General features: G+C 37.1%; 1 protein-coding gene and 1 long non-coding RNA gene across 2 annotated transcripts in view; both read right to left on the bottom strand.

Moving 5' to 3' along the window:
- LOC107683466 (tyrosine-protein kinase transmembrane receptor ROR2-like) overlaps nt 1-8,230 on the bottom strand; it is a 90,141-nt gene that overhangs the window by 41,669 nt on the left and 40,242 nt on the right. The gene's annotated exons all lie outside the window — the stretch shown is intronic.
- Nucleotides 1-8,230, bottom strand: part of LOC107683469 (uncharacterized) — a 23,267-nt gene that overhangs the window by 10,163 nt on the left and 4,874 nt on the right. Inside the window, exon 2 of the long non-coding RNA XR_001633723.1 lies at nt 5,699-5,709. This is a non-coding gene — a long non-coding RNA (uncharacterized LOC107683469). The remainder of the gene's footprint in view (nt 1-5,698; nt 5,710-8,230) is intronic.

Raw genomic sequence — 8,230 nt, 5'->3', positions numbered from 1 at the left:
TCTTTGAACTGTTGCCATCTGGTCGACGATACAGAGCACTGAGCACCAGAACGGCCAGACACAGGAACAGTTTCTTCCCTCAAGCAATCAATCTCATGAACACTTGACAATAACTGTGGAACACACAACACTATTTATACACCCATACACTTATTTATCTAACACACACACTTAGTCTACACTTCAAATTTGCACATAATATACCTGTACATACAAAAAACTGTCTATTGTAATATACCTGCACAAACAATTGTCAATTTATATATTGTTATTACTTATTTACTTGTTCTATTATTATTTTTTTTATTCTTTTATTATCTGTGTTTTTGTACTGTCGCTGTCATTCTGTTGCACTGTGGAAGCTTCTGTCATGAAAACAAATTCCTCGTATGTGAAAACATACCTGGCAATAAAGCTCATTCTGATTCTGATTCTGAAAAGGCAGTTAACCAGGTACACAAATCATGGCAACTCACTAGAGTCTGTAAATGCAGCAAAAATTGAAGAAAATAGGCTATATATATATGAGTGCATTAGTGGGTGTGTAATAGAGCTGTACATGTGCAATGTCTTAACTCCAGCCTGGACTAGCGTTGCGACAGGAAATCAAACATTTGTCACTAAACAAGGGAAGTGCAGAACATGAAACAGCCTTTCACACTACAAACTCAATCAGGAGAGATGAGATTCCATGAGAGTAGTGTATTTTTCAGGGCAAAAGAGTAATTACATGGCAGTGTACGAGCTTTGCTCAGATCTTCCACACAAATGATGGGATAATAACAGCTCTCTCCACAGAAAAACTCCTTCTGGGCACTGTGTTTATCTGCAGGAATGCTGGTAGTCATAACAAGACTAAATATATAAAGTGTAATAGGTCATCACTTAGAATGAGGAGAATAGTGTTAAAGTGATCACATAATAAAGACCACAGCACTGCCCGATGCATTGAACTCTATATAATAAAGCTGCAGTCACATCGTCATCAAAGTGGCTGCCAAAGTTCAAACAATGCAACTGACTTGGCGAATGACTGTCATCATTTACCGGACAATTCAAATAATGATATCAAAAATCTGACAGGTGTACGTTTACAACTAAGTTAGGATTACAAAGAAACGTTTAAAAATGGTCAAAAATGAATGTGGTGTGAAATTTTTTAAATTTCAGTGTTAAAATACTTTCTTCATTCTCAACACTACTTTCTTCACTTATTTACCCAATATTTGGGATCATCAAAAAATGGGATCAATTTTGATTTCTTGCTGACAATTGATGCTGATGTTGATTTCATGCCATAAGTACAATGGCATGGGGCATGGTCTGAATTTGGTGAAAAATCAGACCAACGGTTTAGGAGGAGTTTGAAAAAATATATTTTCAATGTAAATCAAAATGGCGGACAGGAATACAGCCTCAGATGCAGTTTGGCATCATGCCATTAAATTCATTGATGTGGTAAATGACACTAATTTGGACCAACGGTTTAGGAGGAGTTCGAAAAAGTAGGTTTTATTCATAGAAAATCAAAATGTCGGATAGGAAGTTTGGCCAATTATCGCATAATTGGTATCGATGTTCTCAGCATGACCCAAGGAATCTATCAAGACCAGTCTCATGACAATAGGCAAAAATAATCAAAAGCTATTAGCATTTTTTGAAATGCCATTTTAATTTTTGGCCAAAAGGCGTCGCTGCCCCAAAACATTTTGAGTACCTTCAGGATATGTTGCCGAAGGCACATACCGAGGTTTGTAATTATACGGCAATCTGTTTATAAAATACAGCATTTTACGACAAAATTCAAAGTGGTCAACACCAAAAATGGTTGACATGGGAAAATTGGGTATCAAAATTCGAAAAAGTAGGTTTTTCGAACTATTAAAAATTGCTAAAAATCTTGACTCATAGAAATTTAAATTTTGGTGTGCATTCGACTCAGCATAAGCCAAGGAATCAGAGGAAAAGGGAATTTTGCATTTAAACTTTACGGTTCAAAAGTTATTAGCATAAACATGATTGCAACTTTGAACTGTTGGTGTCTAGTGGGTTAATGCTCCAGCTGGAAAGCTGACAAAACTCACATTAACAAAATGTCAGGCACTTACAGCCCACCTTACTGGCTCGTGTCACACGACATGCTGCAATTTACATCCGCTGACACAAGGATAACTTAAACTTTCCACCCCGGAGAGCCGTCTCCAAAGTCTATAACTCTGCCACACTCATATAATTGTTATGACGTTGGCAAAAATCACACAAAATGGGGCAATGGGTAATATTCTGCAGAGAGGACGGGGAGAAAACTTACAGAGTGCTTCATCAGGCATGTTACAGACTGGATTTGTGGGCCGTCTTCCAACATAATCGTTTATTTTAGAAACCATCCTGTTATTAGAGCCAAGCAATAAATTCCATTCACATGAGGTGGCCACTATTCTGTGTGCCATCCTCAATGAAAAACACTCTGCACTCCAAAAATCGGTTTTCACAGCGATGCCACAGAAGAACCATCCTTTCAATGAAGAGATCTTAAACAAGCATCTTTTTTCTCAGTGTGGAGATCAGTTTAATAGCCTGATGAACCCTTTTCCACTATAAAGCAACCCAGGCTCACTGGAAATATGTGCTTGTGGTTCAAAAGTATCAGTTTTCAAATGTCACAGTATGTTACAATTGTTTTGAAGTCATAACATAATATTGTGCGAAAATTAGGCTTTCTTAATCAAAACTCTAGCCCTGTAAATCATAATTTGTGTGAAAAGGAGTAAAAGTTGTCAGAGTTTTACCAAAGTTTTACCTCTCGGGCATGCAAGTGCAGCTCCTATTTCTTTGAATTGGGAAACATCAAATTCTCCAAAACTGTTCAATCCGTGTATCATTCGATCATTTGTTTTTTAATTTAATATTGAAAGTAGAAAAATGAGAAAACGGCTCCTTTTTCGTTTTTTCTTTTTTTTCCAAAAAAAACAAAAAAGGAGAATTCAGCTTAAATTTTCGTTTTTCGTTCATGGGTGGAAAAATGAATAAACAGCTTGAATATTCGATTTCTACATGTGGGCGGGAATTAAACGCCCCTTTCTGCTGATTGGTCAGCCGAAGATCAAACCGTGCCATCATCAGTTCTTCTGCAGTATTGCAGCAGAATAATAGTCCTCCACTGCTGCAGTTGTACGGATTATTAACCCATTTTATCAATTTCATATTTTTCTCATCAAACAGACTAATGAATAGCTCGACACAACTCGTACCGGGGCAGAGTCTAGACAGGTCTTTCTTCTGTGTAGACCAGCGGTTCTTAAAGTGATAGGGGGTCCGATAAATAATTAGCTATAGCCAAAAGCATTTCCAGACTGTAAAGTCATTTTTTTTTTATCATGATGCATAGGCCTACTGTGATTTATTCCAAAGTGACTTATATGATGCATTTAATGTAAAATAATCTAAATGAAGCCTTTTAAAAGATGAGTATTCCCTGTGGTTCATTTTTGTGGCATGCGCCAGAAAGATGCTCAAGGAGACCGAAGGCTATTTAATATCTGTTGTTCTCCGGTTGTCAGTCAGAATGACAGTTCTTGCGTGAACATAGGCCTATATATACCCAAGCAAATTTATTATTCTTTCCTTTGTCTTAGTGTTTAAAATATTTATTTTGAAACGAATTAATTAATTAATTGCTTAAACAGACTTACTGGGTGAGCAGGGTAGGCTATGACAGCTGTCATATCATACCCTGCCATGCCCAGCTTATGCAAAGAATAGAATTTATATCTACACAGAAGAAAGCCCTGTCTAGACTCTGCCCCAGTATGAGCTGTGTCGAGCTATTCATTAGCCTGTTTGTTTGATGAAAAAAGATTCAAATGTAGTTGCAATAAATGCGTTAAGAATCCATACAACTGCAGCAGCTGATTAAGGCATGGTTTGATCTTCGGCTGACCAATCAGCAGAAAGGGGCGTTTAATTCCCGCCCACATGTAGAAATCGAATATTCAAGCTGTTTATTCATTTTTCCACCCATGAACGAAAAATGAAAACTTAAGCTGAATTCTCGTTTTTCGTTTTTTGGATATTAAATCAAAAAACGAATGATCGAATGATACACGGATTCTGTTCGCCAAGCTTACGCTTAAATTTCATATTTGAAATCAACAATGAAATATGACAACAACTGTCCCATAAATGTTGTTTATTTTGCTCAAATAGCTCAAACGCTGACTGTTTCTATAGCAACCGGGACTTCTAATGACAGCTGCAGTGACGCGATGACTTTATCAATTAGTGATTGGCTCTTTTACTTCCTTTGATAGAGCGGCCATATTGAGCGTTGCCTTTTTCCCCCATTCAAAACTACACGAGTGACAGGTCTTGGGTATTCTATAGTCTTTAGTTTTACTGCCTCTAGTGTAGTGCTGGGCGGTATGACCAAAAATTGATATCACGGTACGTGTTCCGAACGTTGTTTAAGCGACATACACCGGTATTGTGGTATTTTAAAAATTCATATCATAACAAAAATAAACACCGGTATTCGGTATGAACCGGTATACCGCCCAGCACTACTCCAGTGTTCATTTCAACTGGAAACTGCAGCGATTTGTACATATAGGTACATTTGAGTTTTGCAGAAATGTAGGCAGAGAGCATGTTATTCCGGACAATGAACAAGTTTTATGGGTTTGCAACGACATGAAGTGAGTAAATGATAACAGAATTTTAATTTTTGGGTAAACTATCCCTTTAGGATTGGTCCTCAAAGAAAATATTGGAATAAGAAACAGTAATTAGATAATTAGAAGGGGGGTCCACATACATCTGGTCATATAGTTTACATATAACAGAGGAGGTGCTGTAGAACATATCCAAAACATACAGATGCCTTATTGTAGAAGAAACACTGGTTTAGAGCTCATAAAGAGATGAATGCCACCTGTTCATTAAAGGGGTCATATGATGCGATTTCAAGTTTTCCTTTCTCTTTGGAGTGTTACAAGCTGTTCTTGAATAGATAAGATCCCTAAAGTTGCAAAGACTAAAGTCTTAAACCCAAAGAGATATTCTTTATAAAAGTTAAGACTTGTCCACTCCCTCCTAAAACGGCTCGTTCTAACACGCCCCCACATGTCTACGTCACGATGTGGGAAGATTTGCATAACTCCGCCCAAATGTTCACGCAAAGAAAGGCGGCGTAACTTTGATTCTCGCTGTAGTATTGGATTTGCCACTGATGATTCAAACGTGAGTTTTGAGCACTGTAGAGTAGTGCTTGTTGTTTGTCATTTCTCCGATTATAAATGCGGACATGGTTTTATGTTTACGCGGCGCGATGCAACGCAACGCCACGTGTAAAAAGACAGTATAAGTCACTATAATCCGTAATTATGTCCCCACTGGATGCAACAAATGCCTCGTTTGTAATGGGTTTTATTGGTTTTGTCTCGTCGCGCCGGGACACGGCATCACAATATGGTAGGGGCGTAACATTTCTGTCACACACTTGAGGAATTCGGCCAATTATAACGCACTGGATAGCTGGCCAATCAGAGCACACCTCGCTTTTCAGAACGATGAGCTTTGTAAAAATCGAAACGTTTCAGAAAGGCGGGGCATAGAGGAGAAACAATGTACAGTATGTGGAAAATAATGTGTTTTTTTGAAGCCTAAACCGCATAAACGCATTTCATTACACCAAATACACAAAATAATGTTCTTTTTTTAGCAATATCATATGACCACTTTAACAGCAGTGTAGGATAAATGGGAGGATGTTATGTTTGGCCATGCATTGCTGGACTTGCTCGAGCAGGTCTGAGAACCGCTGAGCCTTTATTGAGACATCTTCTGGTTTTCATCACCTCCAGCCTGTCAATAGCAAACTACAACAGATGCACAACTCCCACACAAGCGCTCCAACAGATGCGGAAACCAGAGCTTCAAAATCATCCTTTTTCATGTGCATCCAACAGTGCTAATAAACCTTTTGTTATGAGATTCTGTTGTTGTCGAACATATGCTTTGAGTACTAAGTATCTTTCAGAACTTGCTGCGAATTCACAATAGGGTTGCAAAAAGGTGGACGATTTCCAGTAAATTTCGGAAATATTCCAGAAATTTGGGAAACTTTCCAGGATTTTTTGGAATATTCCAGGGATGTTTGGAAAGTTTCTGGAAATTTACCACCCCTTTGCAACCCTAATTCATAATGTCTCAAAAGGAAAAAGTGTGCAAGCTTGTGTATGTCTGTTTTGCTTCCGCATGATTAACTACATGCAAGGCAAAAATTAAAAGTGTTGCCAGGAATGTCCAACTAACAGGGAAGTTGTAACGAGTTCTATAGGAAGCTGAAGTAGTCTGTTAGGGTTGGGAATTGAGAATCTCTTCTGAAACCCCAAGTATACTTCAATTTTTTTTGTATGCATACATGCACATTCAAACGAAAGGCCTTTCAAAGCACACTCCATTTGATAGTGTGCACAAATACACGTGGACAACACATGCACACTAGAAAGTTTCATCCTTGTCCAGCATCTGTGCTATTTCTCTCCAGAATGTATGAGTGCTTAAAATGTCTTTGCACTCGTTCTGTGCATTTCTTAATTTATTGTATTTGCTTCCATTATCAGAACGGTAATGTTTGCTCTTCTGTTATGTGGACAGAATAGCACATTTGTTCTGTACACAAAAAGTGTGTCCAGTGAAACCAGATTCCCAAACAACTCTTATGACTCCATTAATTTATTCAATTGGTCATGAAGATTCACTGGATGTTTATGTGACAATGTGTAGTTAAAGATACACATTCATGGACCAATTATGGCTCCCTCGTTGCAAAATCAGAGCTCCCTAGGAAACAATGGTGTAAACACAGCTTTCCGTGGTATTTATGCAGCTTCCGATGCGGTTTCTTCACCACTTTAGCAGAGTAAAGATGCCCTGTTTCTGGAAGACTTCAATGCATGTTTCTTTAAAATCAAAGCTGGCATTTTATGTATCCTAACTACACACAAATAAATAATATTTTATGAACATTTTGCATAATTTGACAATATTAAAGCTTGGAAATTACATTAAAATATTATATGTGGTGTTTTATTATACATTTTTTAAATTATTTTCATGCCTTTTACTACTGGGGCAAAACTATTATAATAGGAAATCTGTAACAATGTCACAGTTTATAGTTTTATGATGGATTTTCACAGATGAAGATTGAAAGTAATAGATTCATGGATTGTCCAGATTCTGCTTTAAAACAGGCTAGCTTTGTTGATGTTTACACAAATATCTATAAGGTAAATTAGTGACTGACATCAGTACCAATTCAAAGTAAACATTCACAAAACATCACCGGATTGCCCGAAACACATTAGTGTAGACTACCAAAATTAACCATCATCCACCTCATCAATCTGCTAAATCCCCTGATCCATGCTCTTACTGTGCATTGTTCTTCTCTCTGAATTGATGGTTTGTTTTCTGTGGTTTAGTGTAAACCGCTGTGGATTTCTTACACTTGGCCTGTAATTAGATAATCAACTCTACTTCAAGTGAGAAGAAATCAGGCCAAATAAGTTCCATCATAACTGCTGTACTGGTGCTTCACTTGTTTAGCTCTGCCTGAAAACAATTGTGTTGTAAAACAAAAACTGTGGCTAAAGGCCCTTTCACATTAAATATTCAGCAGCAACAAGATTTTGAATAGAAATTATTTCTATGGAGCAACTGACAACAGTCCAGTGATAAAAAGCCAATTTAATTTGAGCTTTGCTTTGCATGTCTAAAACCACTGCATATATAAACTAACTGAGGATTCTTGTATTTGTTTCTCTCCAAGATCAAAGATTCCATATTTCCCAAAATAATTCAAAATGTGTGAGGAAATACAATCACTGAACTCTATAGAAACCTGTAAAAATGTAATAGCCTAATATTGGCAGAGCAGCTGAAATATGATCAAATATGATTGCAGCATATTGTACTAGTGTAAAAGTGCTTTTAGTGACAAATTAAAGATATTTAAGTCACTCTTTATTTCAGTGGACCATTTACCTGAGATTTGTTTCATTTCATTTCATTTGATATTAAATATTTCAAAACGTTTACATTTAGAAGTATTACAGCATCACAAAAAGATAATTTACACATGCTTACAAACTATCACTTATAATTAACAGTTTTATATTTTTACCTCTGAGGCTGAACTGTTTAAACTACACCAATGCTTCATGGG

This window comes from Sinocyclocheilus anshuiensis, unplaced genomic scaffold (genome assembly GCF_001515605.1).
Source record: "Sinocyclocheilus anshuiensis isolate Anshui unplaced genomic scaffold, SAMN03320099.WGS_v1.1 scaffold2151, whole genome shotgun sequence".
NCBI classification, from domain to species: Eukaryota; Metazoa; Chordata; class Actinopteri; order Cypriniformes; family Cyprinidae; genus Sinocyclocheilus; species Sinocyclocheilus anshuiensis.
Note: the sequence above shows the minus strand (reverse complement) of the source record. Positions and strands in the feature narration are given on the sequence as shown.